Source organism: Nicotiana tabacum, chromosome 2, assembly GCF_000715075.1.
Source record: "Nicotiana tabacum cultivar K326 chromosome 2, ASM71507v2, whole genome shotgun sequence".
Classification (NCBI taxonomy): Eukaryota; Viridiplantae; Streptophyta; class Magnoliopsida; order Solanales; family Solanaceae; genus Nicotiana; species Nicotiana tabacum.
Genome location: NC_134081.1, coordinates 87,849,157 through 87,869,090, shown reverse-complemented (window position 1 = coordinate 87,869,090; position 19,934 = coordinate 87,849,157). Strand labels below are relative to the sequence as shown.

The 19,934-nt window shown below is 38.0% G+C and overlaps 1 long non-coding RNA gene across 1 annotated transcript; it reads left to right on the top strand.

Annotated features, from left to right (window-relative positions):
* Positions 1–13,035: 13,035 nt before the first annotated feature.
* LOC107809426 (uncharacterized) lies at positions 13,036–13,953 on the top strand. Its single transcript, XR_001653403.2, has 2 exons — positions 13,036–13,212; positions 13,805–13,953. It is a non-coding gene; the product is annotated as an uncharacterized LOC107809426 (long non-coding RNA).
* The last annotated feature ends 5,981 nt before the right edge of the window (positions 13,954–19,934 follow it).

Here is a 19,934-nt window from a genome sequence, read left to right as displayed (position 1 = left end):
CCGGTAGAAATAAGTCACAAGCTTCTAAGAATTTATTCTTAATGTATCTATATGTCAAGGTCTAGATAAAATATAAGGAAGCAGCATAAAATGATAGAAGGGGACTCCGGAGTCTGCAGACGCTGGCAGATATACCTCGAAGTCTCCGTGTGCAGGTAACTCAATGACGTCTAGGCTGGTAAAATGTACCTGGATCTGCACAAAAAGATGTGCAGAAGCGTAGTATGAGTACACCACAACGGTACCCAGTAAGTGCCAAGCCTAACCTCGGTAGAGTAATGACGAGGTCAGGTGAGGCCCTACTGGAATATAATAATGTCATGGTAAAATATTTATCAATGTAGTAAAATAAAATGACATCGAAAATGAATCAAATAGTATGTCACATTTAATGACACCAAATAATTACAAATAATATCTCGTGGAAATCAAAATAGTATTTCCTTCAACTTTATGACAATCACAATAATAATCAAAGGCAACTACGGCCATAAATCAATATCAACAAGGGCACTCCCGAGGTACCGCCTCGTAGTCCCAAATCATAAATAAATTCACAATATCTCATTTCCTTATATCACCGCGGGAGCCTTCACAATTTATTTAAAGAAAATATTTTTTCCGAAATAGCATCCCGCGTTTTAGCCACCCTTATCACACCGCATGACTTCTAGTAGTTCCCCTACTAGCCACGCGTATCAAGCCACCCTTATCTCACCGCAAGCGTTTCAACACCCAGACCTTATACCACCGCATGCGTATCAATATCACAATATATCACAATTTGCACCTCAAGTGCTCAAATAATTTAACTTGCCAAAATAATTCAACAACAATATTTTTCCACAATAAAGAGCTTACGGCTCATGGCAAAATAAATTATCAATAATAGTTTGTCACAATAAAGAGCTCACGGCTCATGCCAAAATAAATCATCAATAATATTCTTCTACAATAAAGAGCTCACGGCTCCCTCACAATGAGTATAAAAATATTCAGGAGTAAATAATTTAGGAAAATAATATTTCAAAATCTTTACTACGTTGCTTCAATATCAAGTTTAAAAATGTCAAATACTTCATATTAATAATATTTAATTTAAAAAAAATCAACCTTCAAATAATGCACAGAATAAAAGAAACCAAGTTTTAACTAAACAGGTAAAACAATTAGTAAGAAAAGATCAAAACAAATTTGAAGTATATATCTCACATCAATGATGAAGAATATAACAAGATAAAATAATTTAATAAATGCGTAACAGTGATCTACACAATTTAAAAATATAATCTTTCGCAAATTAACCCGTGTACACACTCGTCACCTCGTGCACACGACTTTCAACATATTTTAATAATCACATCAATACCAATCCTAGGGGAAATTTCCCCCACACAAGGTTAGACAAGTCACTTACCTCGACTTGCTCCAATTTAATCAAGTATTATGCTTTTTCCTCGATTTTCTGACTCCGATCGACTCGTATCTAGTCATAATTGATTCGATACAGTCAACAAAAATTATAGTAATCAATTTCATAAGAAAATATTATATTTTCATTAAAATCCAAAATTAGCTCAAAATTTGTCCGTGGGGCCCACATCTCGGAATCCGGCGAAACTTATAAAATCCGACAACCTATTCAATTACGAGTCCACCCATACCAATTTTACCAAAATCCGATAACAACTCGACCTCCAAATCTTAATTTTTCGTTTTTGGAAGATTTTGCAAAAATCTTGATTTTTCTTCCATAAATTCACGGATTCATGATATAAATGAGTATGGAATCATGAAATATAATCAATATAGGATAAGGAACACTTACCCCAATGTTTTTCCGTGAAAATCGCCCAAAAATCGCCCAAGAACCGTGCTCCAAAAATCCAAAATGAAATGAATGAAATGAGCATTTTTGGTCCTTAAGTTTCTGCCAATCCGTCACTAAAAGTCCATTTTTCGTCACTAAAAGTCTACCAGAAACAACTCTACCAGTCTTACTTCAATTGATCATAACTTTATGTACAAATGTTCAAATGATAAATGGTTTAACTTTCTGAGAACTAGAATCCACCGACTACAACTGTCGTGTTTTGAAATTATTCTGATTCCTTATACATTGCGAGATATAAGCTCCCAAAGTCGGCTGCATGCATCAGAATTTCTGGCGAAACTGCTCTACCAGCCTTCATTCAATCCGTCATAACTTTCTGTACAAATGTCCAAATAATGCATAGTTTAACTTTCTGGAACCTATAATCATACGACTACAACTTTCATGTTTTGCATATTTTCTGATTCCTTATGAATTGCGAGATATAAGCTTCCAAAGTTGGCTCCACGCACGGAATTTCTGCAACAGAAATTTCCAGCACTCTTTGTCCGAAATCCATTCCGTTTGCCTTCCGAAATCCACCCGAGACCCTCGGGACTTTAACCAATTATTCCAACATGTCCTAAAATACCATACGAACTTAGTCGAGCCTTCAAACTACATCAAACAACATCAAAACGACGAATCACACCTCAAATCCAAATCAATGAACTTTGAACTTTTAAATTCTATATCTTGTGTCGAAACACATCAAATCAATTCGGAATGACTTCAAATTTTGCACACAAGTCATAAATGACTTAACTGAGTTATAAAAATTTTCCCAAAAATTCAACTTTCGGCATTTCAAGCCTAATTCTACTACGGACTTCCAAATAAAATTTCGATCACGCTCCTAAGTCCAAAATCACCATACGGAGCTGTTGGAATCATCAAAATTCTATTCCGGGATCGTTTGTACATAATTTGACATCCGATCTCTATTTAAACTTAAACCTTTAATTTTTCATCAAAATTTCATATCTCGGGCTAGGGACCTCGGAATTTGATTCCGGGCATACGCCTAAGTCCCAAATCACGATACAGACCTACCAAAATTGTCAAAATACTGATCCGAGTCTGTTTGCTAAAAATATTGACCAAAGTCAACTCAATTGAGTTTTAAAGCTCTAATTCACATTTTAATTCATTTTTCACCTGAAAACTTTTCGAAAATTTTTTACGGACTGCACACTCAGTGCTTAGATTGTAAATAGTGCTTAGATCACATAATTAATCATTAAATTTAAAGATAACATTTTGGGTCATCACATTCTACCTCTAAAACAAACGTTCGTCCTCGAACGGAGTTAGAAAAAGTACCTAAGCTGGTGAATAAGTGTGGATAACATATGCGCATATCATGCTCGGTCTCCCAAGTCGCCTCCTCGACCGGATGACCCCTCCACTGAACCTTCCCGAAAGCAATGTTCTTTGACCTCAGCTTTCGAACATGCCTATCCAAAATAGCCATTAGTTCCTCAACATAAGATAGATTCTTGTCCAACTGAACCGAACTGAAGTCTAGTACATGAGACGGATCCCCGTGATATTTTCGAAGCATAGAAACATGGAATACCGGATGACCGGTAAAGAGACTAGGTGGTAGTGTAAGTTTGTAAGCCACCTCTCCAACTCTCTCAAGAATCTCAAAAGGCCCAATATACCTAGGGCTCAAATTGTCCTTCTTCCCGAACCTTATCACACCCTTCATAGACGAAACCCGGAGCAATACCCGCTCACCAACCATGAATGCAACATCATGAACCTTCCGATTCGCATAACTTTTCTGTCTAGATTGGGCTGTACGAAGTCAATCCTGAATCAACTTAACCTTTTCCAAGGCATCCTGAACCAAGTCTGTACCCAAAAGTCTAGCCTCGCCTGGTTCGAACCAACCCACTGGAGACCGGCATCGCCTACCATACAAGGCCTCATACGGAGCCATCTGGATGCTTGACTTGTAACTGTTGTTGTAAGCAAAGTCCGCAAGTGGTAAGAACTGATCCCAAGCACCCCCAAAATCTATCACACATGCACGAAGCATATCCTCTAGTATCTGAATAGTGTGTTCGTACTGCCCGTCCATCTGAGGGTGAAATGCTATACTCAACTCTACCCGGGTACCCAACTCATGCTGTACTGCCCTCCAAAACCGTGAGGTAAACTGTGTACCCCGGTCAGAGATGATAGATACTGGTACACCGTGAAGTCTGACAATCTCGCGAATATATACCTGAGCCAGCTGCTCTGAAGAGTAAGTAGTAATCACAGGAATGAAATGAGCTGATTTGGTCAGCCTATCCACAATCACCCAAACTGCTTCCAACTTCCGCTGAGTCCGTGGGAGCCCAACAACGAAATCCATAGTGATCCTCTCCCATTTCCATTCTGGAATCACTAACTTCTGAAGGAATCCACTAGGTCGTTGATGCTCATATCTCACTTGTTGACAATTTAGACACCGAGCTACATACTCCACTATGTCTTTCTTCATCTTCCTCCACCAATAATATTGCCTCAAGTCCTGCTACATCTTCGTAGCACCCGGATGTATGGAGTACCGCAAATTATCAGCCTCCTGGAGAATCAATTCACGAAAACCATCTACATTAGGCACACATAGCCCACCCTGCATCCGTCATACATCTTCATCTCCAATAGTGACTTCCTTGGTATCGCCGTGCTGAACTGTGTCCTTAAGGACAAGCAGATGGGGGTCATCATCCTGACGTTCCCTGATACAATCATAAAGTGAAGACTGGAAAACCACGCAAGCCAAAATCCGACTCGGCTCGAAAACATCCAATCTAACAAACTGGTTGGCCAAGGCCTGAACATCTATGGCTAAAGGCCTCTCTGCTACCGGTAAATATGTTAAGCTACCCAAACTCTCCGCCTTACGACTCAAGGCATCGGCCACCACATTGGCCTTCCCCGGATGATAGAGAATGGTGATATCATAATCCTTAAGCAACTCTAACCATCTCCGCTGCCGCAAATTAAGATCCTTCCTGTTTAAACAGATGCTGTAGACTCCGGTGATCAGTGTAGATTTCACAATGGACACCGTACAAATAATGCCGCCAAATTTTTAAGGCATGAACAATAGCTGCTAACTCCAGGTCATGTACAGGATAATTCTTTTCATGCACCTTTAACTGTCTGGACGCATAAGCAATCACCCTACCGTTTCGCATCAACACTGCGCCGAGACCAATACATGACGCGTCACAATACACAGTATAAGATCATGTACCTATAGGTAATAGCAATACTGGGGCTGTAGTCAAAGCTGTCTTGAGCTTTTGGAAGCTTTCCTCACATTCCTCGGTCCATCTGAATGAAGCACCCTTCTGGGTCTATTTGGTCTTAATAGTTGTTCATAATCAATTACCGAATCATCAATTAACTTAATGTTAACGAAAATCTCATTTCAAACTTTCACAATACTGATAACGAGACACGAGGCATGAAGACCTCAAACTTATTTACCCAAATTAACGAGTCACATTTAACGCCACCTAGGCAGGCACCTACCTCGTAGGTTAAAAATTAATAATTACCACATGAATTTGACAACTATGCATAGAAAATTTCATATAAGAATATTCAAATAAGCCTAACAGGCATGACCCCCAATTAGTACTATAGTACAAATTTAATTTCACAAGGGAGAACTTAAACACAAGAATTTTCCTCACAAGGATCTCATCCTTTTATAACTTCCACCGCAGCTCGTAGCCCGGTTTAAACATATCAATTTATATAAAAATATGAGGATCTCATCCTCAGTTCTGAATCACAAGTAATATGCACATCGTGCCAATTGCAAATTTCTATTTTCTCCTTTTAAATAATTTCGGTTACACCAAATCACAACACATAATGAACCCCACACCGGTAGGGCATATAATTCATAATTTGCAATTAATTATTCGGAATTTACATCAAAATTTACCGAAATGAGTAACAAAAAGCCACATTTAGCCTCGCAGCTCTTATTAGTGACCAACACGAAATGATAGGCGTAGTTATCTCCATAAAATCTCCCAACAGGGGTAAACACATAAGTAAATTATAGAATTATGAAGCTCACTCATAAGTGGAGCACAATAGGAAGACTCGTTTCGATATTGAGAACTGAATCAACTTAAGGAAATTATTCCTTTATATTAAATCGAGGTCGTACCTATAACGACACTATCTGATGTAGCGACCTCCGCCATACCGTAAAATAAATATATCAACCAGCCTTTTACCCGTCTATCCTCCACTCCTAACTGGTCGTGTGGGTGGTGTAGTAACTGCAATGGGGCACGTAGCCTGAGTTCTTTGATGAAATAAGTCTCTCCTAAGTTTTTGACAATTTTTCTCATGATGTGCCTAGTATCACCGTATTCATAACAACCCTTTTGCGTGTTAGGCTGCTCATATTGAGTCTGTGCCAGATAACTGGAATAACCATTGTAGGAACTCATGTTGGTGGTGCATTAAAAGAACTTACTGGAGCACCCCGAGTAATCCGATGTGCGGACTCGACTGGCCGACTGCCCGAGCCCCCTCCATAATGATTTATACTTGCAGAGTAGAATCCACCGAATCCCCCAGAACCTTGAGACGTCTTGGTCTCCTTAGTTTCCCTTCTTTTTTTTTTTTTTTTTCATTTTTTTTTCACCCCGAACACATTCTAATATCTTGGCAATTTGTACAACTAGCAGAAATGAAGTATCAGCTTGTAGCTCCCGAGTCGTACAAAATTTTATGATCATAATTGAGTTCTTTAATGAGTCTATGGACTCGCCCTCTGGGTGTAGGAAGCAAAGTAGGAGTATGACAGGCTAAGTTATTGAACTTGATAGCATATTTTGAAATCGTCAATGGTGACATGACGCAACCGTTCAAACCCTATACGCCACGCATTACGGAGAGTCCAGAAAACAAACTCTTTCAAAAGCATTTCTGAGAACTGAGCCAAGTGGGCGGTGTTGCATTGGCTGGTTTGCTCTCTTCATAGGCTTGCCACGAACACTGGTGGAGAATTATTTCTCCCAATGCAAATTTCCTCTTTTGTTATACTGACTCTACAGTGTTGAGCTGACCCATTTCTTAACATACTCTTTGATTCTTCTTTGGGGTAACCCTTACCCCTATTTATACATAACGATCACAAAAGTAGAGCTCCATACAGACAAATCTTGGCACGAACCACATAGTCCAGAATCTCGTCAACAACTATACTTACTCCGAAGCACTCCAAAATCCACAACAGCCACGTCCACGCTGAATAGACCTTCTATAAATTTAGAGTTCTTTCTATAATGGTATTGAAGTATAGGATTATTAAGGAGGCGGACATGCCGCAAGTCCCAACCTTATCCTCTACAAAATCTCAGGTCTTAAACATGTGTAAATTTTAGGGAATCTTTCAGTACCACATATATATATTTCAGGCCAAAACTGATATAATACATGACCCGCAATCCACCCATTGGTAGTGGACTCCCCCTACTCAGCACGAAATCATAGGTCACAACATCCAATGATCCTCAATAATAACCTTCACAGCTTGTATAAATCAACCAGATGCCAACGTCCGTTGCACCCCCACATAATTCACTAGGTGATCCCTCAATACGTCCGCATCTTCAGTCGGAACCACACGTTGAGGCAATGTTTGAGCATCTCTGGCTCCCTCATAGTCCATATACGACATTACAACCGTCGACGCACAACTGATACCGAGTGCGCAATGTCATACACGAGTGGATACAAAGGAATATAAGATATATGTTTCAAGCTAAATCAATGCTGCACGATAAGGAGTCAAAGAAGTGAATATTTCCTAACAGTACCATAGCCTCTCGAAGATAAGTACAGACGCCTCCGTACCGATCCGCAAGACTCTACTAAACCTGCTTGTGACTCATAACACCTATGAACCTAGTGCTCTGATACCAACTTGTCACGACCCCAAATTTCCTCCGTAGGATGTCGTGATGGCACCTAATCTCTAAGACTAGGTAAGCCTATCAATGCGGAATAATAATAAATATCTAAAATAAAGAAACTACAATTCAAACAATTTCAACTTCCAAAACCCGGTAGAAATAAGTCACAAGCTTCTAAGAATTTATTCTTAATGTCTCTATATGTCAAGGTCTAGATAAAATATAAGGAAGCAACATAAAATGATAGAAGGGGACTCCGGAGTCTGCGGACGCTGGCAGATATACCTCGAAGTCTCCGTGCGCAGGTAACTCAATGACGTCTAGGCTGGTAAAATGTACCTGGATCTGCACAAAAAGATGTGCAGAAGCGTAGTATGAGTACACCACAGCGGTACCCAGTAAGTGCCAAGCCTAACCTCGGTAGAGTAGTGACGAGGTCAGGTGAGGCCCTACTGGAATATAATAATGTCATGGTAAAATATTTATCAATGTAGTAAAATAAAATGACATCGAAAATGAATCAAATAGTATGTCACATTTAATGACACCAAATAATTGCAAATAATATCTCGTGGAAATCAAAACAGAATTTCCTTCAACTTTATGAAAATCACAATAATAATCAAAGGCAACTACGGCCATAAATCAATATCAACAAGGGCACTCCCGAGGTACCGCCTCGTAGTCCCAAATCATAAATAAATTCACAATATCTCATTTTCTTATATCACCGCGGGAGCCTTCACAATTTATTTAAAGAAAATATTTTTTTCCGAAATAGCATCCCGCGTTTTAGTCACCCTTATCACACCGCATGACTTCTAGTAGTTCCCCTACTAGCCACGCGTATCAAGCCACCCTTATCTCACCGCAAGCGTTTCAACACCCAGACCTTATACCACCGCATGCGTATCAATATCACAATATATCACAATTTGCACCTCAAGTGCTCAAATAATTTAACTTGCCAAAATAATTCAACAACAATATGTTTTCACAATAAAGAGCTTACGGCTCATGCCAAAATAAATCATCAATAATAGTTTGTCACAATAAAGAGCTCACGGCTCATGCCAAAATAAATCATCAATAATATTCTTCCACAATAAAGAGCTCACGGCTCCCTCACAATGAGTATAAAAATATTCAGGAGTAAATAATTTAGAAAAATAATATTTCAAAATCTTTACTACGTTGCTTCAATATCAAGTTTAAAAATGTCAAATACTTCATATTAATAATATTTAATTTAAAGAAAATCAACCTTCAAATAATGCACAGAATAGAAGAAACCAAGTTTCGACTAAACAGGTAAAACAATTAGTAAGAAAAGATCAAACAAATTTGAAGTATATATCTCACATCAATGATGAAGAATATAACAAGATAAAATAATTTAATAAATGCGTAACAGTGATCTACACAATTTAAAAATATAATCTTTCGCAAATTAACCCGTGTACACACTCGTCACCTCGTGCACACGACTTTCAACACATTTCAATAATCACATCAATACCAATCCTAGGGAAAATTTCCCCCACACAAGGTTAGTCAAGTCACTTACCTCGACTTGCTCCAATTTAATCAAGTATTATGCTTTTTCCTCGATTTTCTGACTCCGATCGACTCGTATCTAGTCATAATTGATTCGATACAGTCAACAAAAATTATAGTAATCAATTTCATAAGAAAATATTATATTTTTATTAAAATCCGAAATTAGCTCAAAATTTGCCCGTGGGGCCCACATCTCGGAATCCGGCGAAACTTATAAAATCCGACAACCCATTCAATTACGAGTCCACCCATACCAATTTTACCAAAATCCGATAACAACTCGACCTCCAAATCTTAATTTTTCGTTTTTGGAAGATTTTGCAAAAATCTTGATTTTTCTTCCATAAATTCACGGATTCATGATATAAATGAGTATGGAATCATGAAATATCATCAATATAGGATAAGGAACACTTAACCCAATGTTTTTCCGTGAAAATCGCCCAAAAATCGCCCAAGAACCGTGCTCCAAAAATCCAAAACGAAATGAATGAAATGAACATTTTTGGTCCTTAAGTTTCTGCCAATCCGTCACTAAAAGTCCATTTTTCGTCACTAAAAGTCTACCAGAAACAGCTCTACCAGTCTTACTTCAATTGATCATAACTTTATGTACAAATATCCAAATGATAAATGATTTAACTTTCTGGAAACTAGAAAGTCGGCTGCATGCATCAGAATTTCTGGCGAAACTGCTCTACCAGCCTTCATTCAATCCATCATAACTTTCTGTACAAATGTCCAAATAATGCATAGTTTAACTTTCTGGAACCTATAATCATACGACTACAGCTTTCATGTTTTGTACATTTTCTGATTCCTTATGAATTGCGAGATATAAGCTTCCAAAGTTGGCTCCATGCACAGAATTTTTGCAACAGAAATTTCCAGCACTCTTTGTCCGAAATCCATTCCGTTTGCCTTCCGAAATCCACCCGAGACCCTCGGGACCTTAACCAATTATTCCAACATGTCCCAAAATACCATACGAACTTAGTCGAGCCTTCAAACTACATCAAACAACATCAAAACGACGAATCGCACCTCAAATCCAAATCAATGAACTTTGAACTTTTAAATTCTATATCTTGTGTCGAAACACATCAAATCAATTCGGAATGACTTCAAATTTTGCACACAAGTCATAAATGACATAACTGAGTGATAAAAATTTTCAGAATCAGATTTCGACCCCGATATCAAAAAGTCAACCCCTCGGTCAAACTTCCCAAAAATTCAACTTTCGGCATTTCAAGCCTAATTCTACTACGGACTTCCAAATAAAATTCCGATCATGCTCCTAAGTCCAAAATCACCATACGGAGCTGTTGGAATCATCAAAATTCTATTCCGGGATCATTTGCGTATAATTTGACATCTGATCACTATTTAAACTTAAACTTTTAATTTTTCATCAAAATTTCATATCTCGGACTAGGGACCTCGAAATTTGATTCCGGGCATACGCCTAAGTCCCAAATCACGATACAGACCTACCAAAATTGTCAAAATACTGATCCGGGTCTGTTTGCTAAAAATATTGACCAAAGTCAACTCAATTGAGTTTTAAAGCTCTAATTCACATTTTAATTCATTTTTCACCTGAAAACTTTTCGAAAATTTTTTACGGACTGCACACTCAGTGCTTAGATTACATAATTAATCATTAAATTTAAAGATGATATTTTGGGTCATCACAGACCCGATCCAACATAAAAGTAAACTGTGCAGACACCAGAATCAGCAGTTCCAAAACAGCCCAAAATGATTTGAAAATCACCCCGAAACACACCCGAGGCCCCATCCAATTATACTAACCAGTACCATAACATAACGCAAACTTGCTCGAGATCTCAAATCACATCAAACAACATCAAAATCATGAATCGCACCCCAATTCAAACTTAATGAACTTTGAAAATTCAACTTCTAAAATCGATACCGAAACCTATCAAATCACGTCCGGTTGTCCTCAAATTTTGCACACAAGACATAATTGACATTACAGACCTACTCCAACTTTTAGAATTGGATTCCGACCCCGATATCAAAAAGGGCACTTCCGGTCAAGCTTCTCAAAAACCTTCAAATTTCTAGCTTTAGCCAAATGACTACAAAATGACCTACGGACCTCCGAATCCACTTTCGGACGCGCTCCCAATTCCAGAATCACCATACGGAGCTATTCCAAACTCAGAATCCCAAACGGACATTGATAACATTGAAATGCACTTCAACCCAAATTTATAAAATTCTTCCAAAATGTAACCTTCCACAATAGGCGCTGGAACGCTCCCGGGTCATCCAAAACTCGATCCGAACATACGCCCAAGTCCGAAGTCATCATACGAACATGTTGGAACCTTCAAATCTCAATACTGAGACCGTTTACTCAAAAATCTAAACTTAGTCAATTCTTCCAACTTAAAGCTTCCGAAATGAGAATTTTCTTTCCAAATCAACTATGAATTCCGTGAATCTCAATTCTGACTACACGTACAAGTTATAACACATGAAGTAAAGTTTCTCATGGCCTCAAACTGCTGAATGATGCACTAGAGCTCAAAATGACTGGTCGGGTCATTACAGTATAGTTAGACGCCTTCAGGATACGAGTTTCTACCGGATCATAGAGATCGGCTGGTTGCAGTTCGACTGGGCATTGATCAAGGCTATGATAGAGCGGTGGAAACCGGAGATGCACATGTTTCATTTACCCATCGACGAGGCTACCATCACACTTGAGGACATGGAGGTTTTTTTCGAGCTGTCGGTTGATGGATTACCTATAGCTTACCCGCATGCTTTCAGAGACTACATGGGATTGCATTACCTGCATATATTGCAGCAGCTCACCGGATTCCAGCCAGCGGAGGAGACTGCATTGAGTGGGGCCAGTTGTTTGCATTTGACGCCCATCCGGCATCATCTGGAGGAGATAGATGCGGAGATTACAGATGATTCACCACCGGAGGTTATCGAATGGCACACGAGATTGATGCTGCTCCTGATGTTTGGTGGTTTACTGTTCCCGAACACTTTGGGAAACCTAGTCAATTTGAGATTTCTACATCATCTTGAGAAATATCATGAGGTCGTGGTGGTCGGCGAGGATGGGTTCCCCAGCAAAGTGGTGTTGAGGCACCCGTAGAGGATATTAGAGATGATCAGAAGGGTAACTACCTTGAGCCACATAATGCTCCTCATGATATGCCGTCATTCAGCCTTTAACTGTCGCCAAGGACTTCGCAGTTGACCCCGCCAGCTCCATTGTTGATCACGAGCATGTCCATTACGCGACGGTAGTGGGATCAGTATTTTCTTAATCCCCTAGAGCCATCGACGATTGCTGAGGATCATCCGACACGAGACGTGCATAGTGGGCGATGACTGAGTTATGGATCATCATCGAGGGATGCTGAGGATCTAGCACACACTACTATAAAAAAGGCCTTTGGTGGCAATATTTAGCTGCAATAAGGCAATTGCTGCAAATAGATTCTTTAAGCTGAAATATTAGCCGCACATGACCATTAGTAAGTAAAACATATCCATTTACCGACAATAAAAATAAATTGCCACTAAAAATCACTAATTAAAATAGATTTTTATTATACTAACTTTCCCTTCGTACCCAAAAAAAAGAAAAAAAGCTTTCCCTCAAATTGTTTTGGTCATAAATTAACCATTCCCTCCAAAATAAGTAAATCTATTCCCTTCATCGAACATGAAACGGAAGACGGTTGAAAATAAAATCAAGCAGACACAATATAACAAATCTACACAGACACAATAAAAATTTCCAGCAGTGATAGTCTTCTTCCTCAGGTAACTTCTCTTCTTACCCAGCAAGTTCGATTTATTGGTGCTGCTCGATTCTTTATATAGTTGCTGCTGAACTTTTTGCATAGGTTCATAGATAGATAGGTTGGTAAGCGCATGTTTTCATATTTTTCACAATTCTAGAATAGCTTTGTGATCCATCTCTTCAGTCTTTTTCAATTCCAAAAGCTTTATGAGTCTTTTAATTCTTTAGGTTCTTTTTTACTTTTCCAATTTGATTTGATCGAGAAAAAAGTGAAAGGTGACTCTGAGTTGTCTTTGATACAATCTTCTTCTTTTGTTATTTTGGTAATTGGATTTCTTTAATTTTTTTCACAGAATTTGTGTAATTGAGATGATTGAGATCCTTTCTTATCTATTCCCTTTGTTGTTTTTCTCTGTTCTCTGTTTCGATCTGCATAGGTTAATTGTGACACTAATGAATAAAAATGATTTTTTTGTTTGTTTTTCATGTTCTTAATTTTGGTGATTTAAGGTGAGTTCAGTTGAATCAGAGTGGAGGATTATTGGATTAAGAGATTTTTTAGTGCTTGATTATTGTAATCATCGTTTCTAATTATTTCTCTTGTTTTCTCAGTGCACCTTCAAATGCATCTTTTTTGGGGTTAAATTCCAAGTTGCTATTTCTGGCTACATAGATACATGCACATTCTCACACATAATTTGATATTTTTCTTGTTGTGTTAATTTTCATGTAGAATGAAAGTTGTAAATTGTTTATGTTTATTTTTCCTTTACATTCCAAACTCACTTCAGAAGTAAAGAGTGAAGAGCGAAAGAACCTATATATTAATGGGAAAAGGGTTAAATAAACCCCTTTACTTTAAAAAATAGTTCACATTCAACCTTCGTTATACTTTACGAACAAAGATGCCCCTACCATTAGCAAGGTTGATGAAAATACCCCTGTTTTAACGGTGGTCCATTGTGGCAATTTGAGATAAATTTTTAGTTCAAATTACACACGTGTCATGTTCTAATTGGATATCTTTATTTATTTATTATTTAATAATATTCATTTTTCATTAGACAATTTTATTTATTTCCTTTTTTTTCCTTTCTCTTTCTTTATTTCTTTCTTTTCTAACTACTTTTGTCATGACCCAAAATCTCAACCGTCGTGATGGTGCCTATCTCAATCTTAGGCAAGCCCACAATCTTAATGAGCTACTATATCTTTTAAATTTGAAAATAAAATAATTAAATTCAACGGAAGAAATCTCACAAATACAAATATAACACTCCCAAAACCCGGTGTCACTAAGTACATGAGCATCTAATATGAATACAAAGTCTGACTGACAAAATCACTGTCTGAAAATATAGAATAGTACAATAATTAAACACGAAGGGAATCAAGTCTGCAGACGTCAAGTAACTACCTTGATAGTCCCCAACAGAATTAACTTCAAAATCTAGACGCCGCAGTATCCGGGAGCACCTGGATCTGCACATGGGATGCAGAGTGTAGTATGAGTACAATTAACTCAATATGTAACAAGACTAACCTCTGGGCTGAAAGCAATGATGAGCTCCGCAGGTATAGTCCAGAATAAATAATGGTACAGAAATGTAGGCATGCTTTCAAGTTCAATAGTTAAACTAAGTACAAGTCAAATAGATCAATACTGCATGATATGAGAAATACGACATCTCAGTAGAAAGACCTCAAGTAAATATTGGTGACTAATAATTCGGTCACTTGATACTATTTATGACCAATCCAGCCCAGGGATGTTCCAACCCGTATATAAATACACATCGACTAATAATCAGTCACTCAGTACCGTATAAGGCCAACCCAGCCCTTGGGGTAATTTATCCCCAAATGTAAATGATACGGACAAGATCTATGTCTAGGTAAATTATTACAATATAAATAAGTAAGGCAAGTCCATGCCCTAGAAAATCCATCCCGAATATATATAATCATCTACGCTCACTGCGGTGTGTACAGACTCTGGAGGGGCTCCTTCAGCCCAAGCGTGACATAAAGCCTATATGGCCTACTGCAGACGGGTAGTCCCGATCCGTATAATAATAAAGCCTATAAGGCCTGTTGTAGGCGGGCAACCCCGATCCATAAAATAGTAAAGCCTATAAGGCCTGCTGCAAGCGGGCAGCCCCAATCCATATAATAATAATAATATATAAAGCCATTCTGACATGCTGCAGACGGGTAGCCCCGATCCATAAATATCCTAATAATGGACAAATATTCCTGAGTGTGAAATGTATATTTTTTGAGCAATTAATTCAACAGCAACACGATCCCATGGGTCCCAAAATATTGGCACGTAGCCTAAACATGATCTTTAATAGGAGACTCAACTCAATTTCTCTAACACGTAGAGAATGTTATGATAATAACATGATTCATTAATTTTACAACTGCACAGGATTTATTCAAGACACAATTTATATGGTGCACGTCTACATGCTCGTCACCTATCGTGTGTGTCACCTCCAAATAATTTATATCTTACCAAATTCGGGGATTCATACCCTTAGAACCAAGTTTAGAAGTGTTACTTACCTTAAATCGCATAATTCTTTACTCCGCTATGCCTTTGCCTTGTGAATTAGCCTCCAAACGCCTCGAATCTAGCCACAATTAATTCGATTCAGTCAATAAAATTTATTGGAATTAATTCCATAAGAAAATACTAATTTTCCATAAAAATTCGAAATTTAGCTTAAAACTCACCCGTAGAGCCCACGTCTCGGAACCCGATAAAATTTACAAAATCCAAACACCCATTCCGATACGAGTTCAACCATACCAATTTTATCAAATTCCGATAACAACTCGACCTCCAAATCATATATTTTCGTTTTTGGATGATTTTGCAAAAATCTTGATTTCTTCCATTTAAATCCTAAATAAATGATGAATATAATTATAGAATCATGAAGTATAATCATTTTCGGATATAGAACACCTACACCAATCCATATGGTAAAAGTTACCTCAAAAATCGCTTCAATCCGAGCTCCATAGCTCCAAATATGTTAAAAATAGCTAAAACCTTGAAATATAGCTACTGCTTAAGTATTTACTATTCGCGGTAGCGAAAAATGCTTCGCGATCGCGAAGCACAACTTTTCTCATCCCAAATTTTGCCTTTCGCGATCGCGAAGAACAAGTGCCCGGCTCTTCCAGACAACTTCTAGTACAATGGTCATAACTCATTGTACAAAACTCCAAATTGTAATTGTTTTAACTTTCTGAAAATTAGACATCAAGGACTATGATATTCATTTGTTGATAATCTCCCAATTCCTTATAGATTGCGAGATATAAACTTTCAAAGTCAGCCCTGTACAACAGAGATTTCAAAACTCTTTCCAGACAGCCTATAGTATATCCACCATAATATTTTGTACGTAACTCCAAATGACAAATGGTTTACTTTTCTGAAAACTAAACACAAAGAGCTACAAATTTGATATTTGAATCATCTCCAAATCCCTTATAGATTACGAGATATAAGCTTCAAAAGTCAGGTCAGTGCAATAGGATTTTCCTCTATGCGATCGCGAAAAGGCTTCCGCGATCGCGATTCACAGTGTCCAAACAACAAAATTGCTCTTCGCGATCGTGACCGTTTGTCCGCGATCGCGATGCATACCTCTGTGGCAAAAAACCAGCAACTAAGAATGGCCTAGAAATAGTCCGAAACCACCTCGAAACTCACCCGAGCCCCTCGAGACCTCAACCAAATATACCAACAAGTCCTAAAACATCATACGAACTTAGTCGAAATCTCAAATCACATCAAACAACGCTAAAACCACGAATCATGTCCCAATTCGAGCTTAATGAACTTTGAAATTTAAGTTTTCACAAACGACGCCGGAACCTATCAAATCAAGTCCGATTGACCTCAAATTTTGCACACAAGTCATAAATAACATAACGGACCTATGAAAATTTTTAGAATCGAATTTCGACCCCGATATCAAAAAGTCAACCCCGATCAAACTTTCTAATAATTTAACTTTTGCCATTTCAAGCCTAATTCCTCTACCGACCTCCAAATAATTTTTCGGTCATGTTTCTAAGTCCAAAATTACCATACGGAGCTATTGGAATCATCAAAACTCAAATCCTAGGTCGTTTACACATAAGTCCACATTCGGTCAACTTTTCTAACTTAAAATTTTTAATTATGAGACTAAGTGTCTCATTTCACTCCGAATTCCCTCCGGACCTGAACCAACTAACCCCGTAAGTCTTAAAACTATTGTAAAGCATAAATTGAGCAGTAAATGGGGGAACGGAGTTGTAATACTCAAAATGACCGACCGGATCGTTACATTCTCCCCCATTTAAACATACGTTCATCCTCGAACGTGCCAAGAATTATTTCCAAGCCATCAAATCGCTATTCTATCTTACAACGCACGTACTCGGGGGTGATCCCACGCCACCCTATTCCATAGATATGACAACGCAACACAATTGAAGATCATTAATTTAACTTTAGCCCAAAAACCTTGGATCCAAATTTCTAACATCCAGAATTCTTTTCAAGACCTGAATCTCGCATCTCCACACTATATTAGCCTGAACAAGCCATATCCAGCCATAACCATAATCCAAGATATAATCGCATAACATACTACACAACTCGCATACTTGTATCACCATTTCTGATCACAATAACTACTCAAAACCAACCAAGTACTAGTATAAAACCCCGCATTCAACAGAACCTCATTCCAAAATTTTCGTACACTGCCAATGATGAAAGAAACAATCAAAAACTCATAATCACTCATCAGATCAACTAGCCATGGAGCTCTCTCGCCCCAACAAGAACCATAATCCTCTCGGATATACTATAATCAAGCATGATAGTACCCATTCTAGGTACAATGACATTTTATTATTAAGCACCACTATCCCACAAACATACCACATCAATATAACTCCAGCTACCACTGCGCAATCTGTATACCCAAATATGGGAGATGTCTCAAGGAAGAGAACCATATTGCAAGTTTAACAAGCACCACCACAATCACAATGTTACAACTAACTCCTCAAATTTCGTGAAGAGGATAACCGTAGGTGCATATGCATAACTGTAGAGGAAGGAAATTAATGAATCAGATAAATTATCATAGAAATAAAATTCCCAAACATGGCACGGACAACTCATATGCCAATAATATGAATCGCCCGGCATGGTCACATGCCTCCAGCCCTAGTATATCATACACGAGCAATTAAACAAGTACACTTGTATATGATAATAAAATAAGATTCTCATGCTCCTGGACTGGTATAAATAGTACGCCATAGTGTAAGCATGTGCAAAGTCTGCTATCACACTTCAAATCGGCAATTTTACGCAGAATTAGTAACTACCCCATTTATTTAGGGAATCATCTTCTTTGTAACCTCAAGTATAGCCCAGATAGTTCTCAACAAAGGTACGAATACGGGAAATGTTATAACTTTACACTTAACAGTTAACTCTAGGCATATTATAGCCTAAGCATTCTTCCGAGTATGAATACTTGCTCTAATGCCCGCACATGGGCTCAAACCTCATATATATGCGCACTCATAGTGTATAGCTATTACAAATAATTAACGCAACTAGTGCCTCCACCGAGTTTTAAATAAAATAGTCACCTCAAATAGGCCGCAACCCCGAAATAATATACTTTTGAAAACTCTCAGTCTCCAAATTCATCGAACACATAGATCACCGTAACTGATCCCAACTCCAGCACTAAAATGACTAACACATCTTTCATTCATGATAATCCCATGAGGAATACTTTCATAATTATTCCGTGTCACATAGCAATAATTTGAATATCAACAGTTTATCAACCAGGTGAGTAATGCAATACCAATGAACATCCGTAAGCCAAAACACAATGCACCTTCTGAAATGCTCACCCTTCTCAGGAATTACCGAGCAGTTATAACATTCATCAAAATATCTAAAACCGACCATGCTATCCAACATTCGTTACCTTCTCTTCAAGACTGAATTGTCACCTTGTACATGTAAATTCTAATCCCGCACAACACACCACATCTATTATGCCATCATGTGACAAACACAAGAATCCCATTATCAACTCTGAGTCACCAGCAAATTACATACCTTATTAGTTAGAAACCTCTCTCTTTCTTCTTTCGAGGAGGAAATCACAATATACAACACGTTCCATACATCGGTAGAAAATATCTAGTTCAAACCATGGTAGAAACCATCATGAACACTTTGAAATCCATTTGCACATAACCAAGCTATCAGAACTGAATTTCTCTAACTCGACCAAACCACGTAGGTCACCAAAACCCAAGAATATTGCCACCAAAACATCTGTAGAGTCTCACCATATCATAATTACCTCTATAAATACCACAACCGAAACACCCACTCTGAAAATACCTTATTTGAGTCTAAGGTCGTTTCATTCACCTTCCCAATATCGAGATATAAAACCCATAATGATATACAAAATGCCACAAGTATCGACCCCATCTAACTTAAATCTCAGATTTTAGCCATAAACAAATCCGCCAAAAATTCTCAATTATTACATATTAATCTCGAATCCATTAGAACTTTCTCGAGAGTCACCCCCTTTGTTCAAATCCACATTACACCGCCCAAATGGGCCAAAAGATACGTGCTCCATTAGCACAACAATACTCAAATAAGTAACTCTATTTT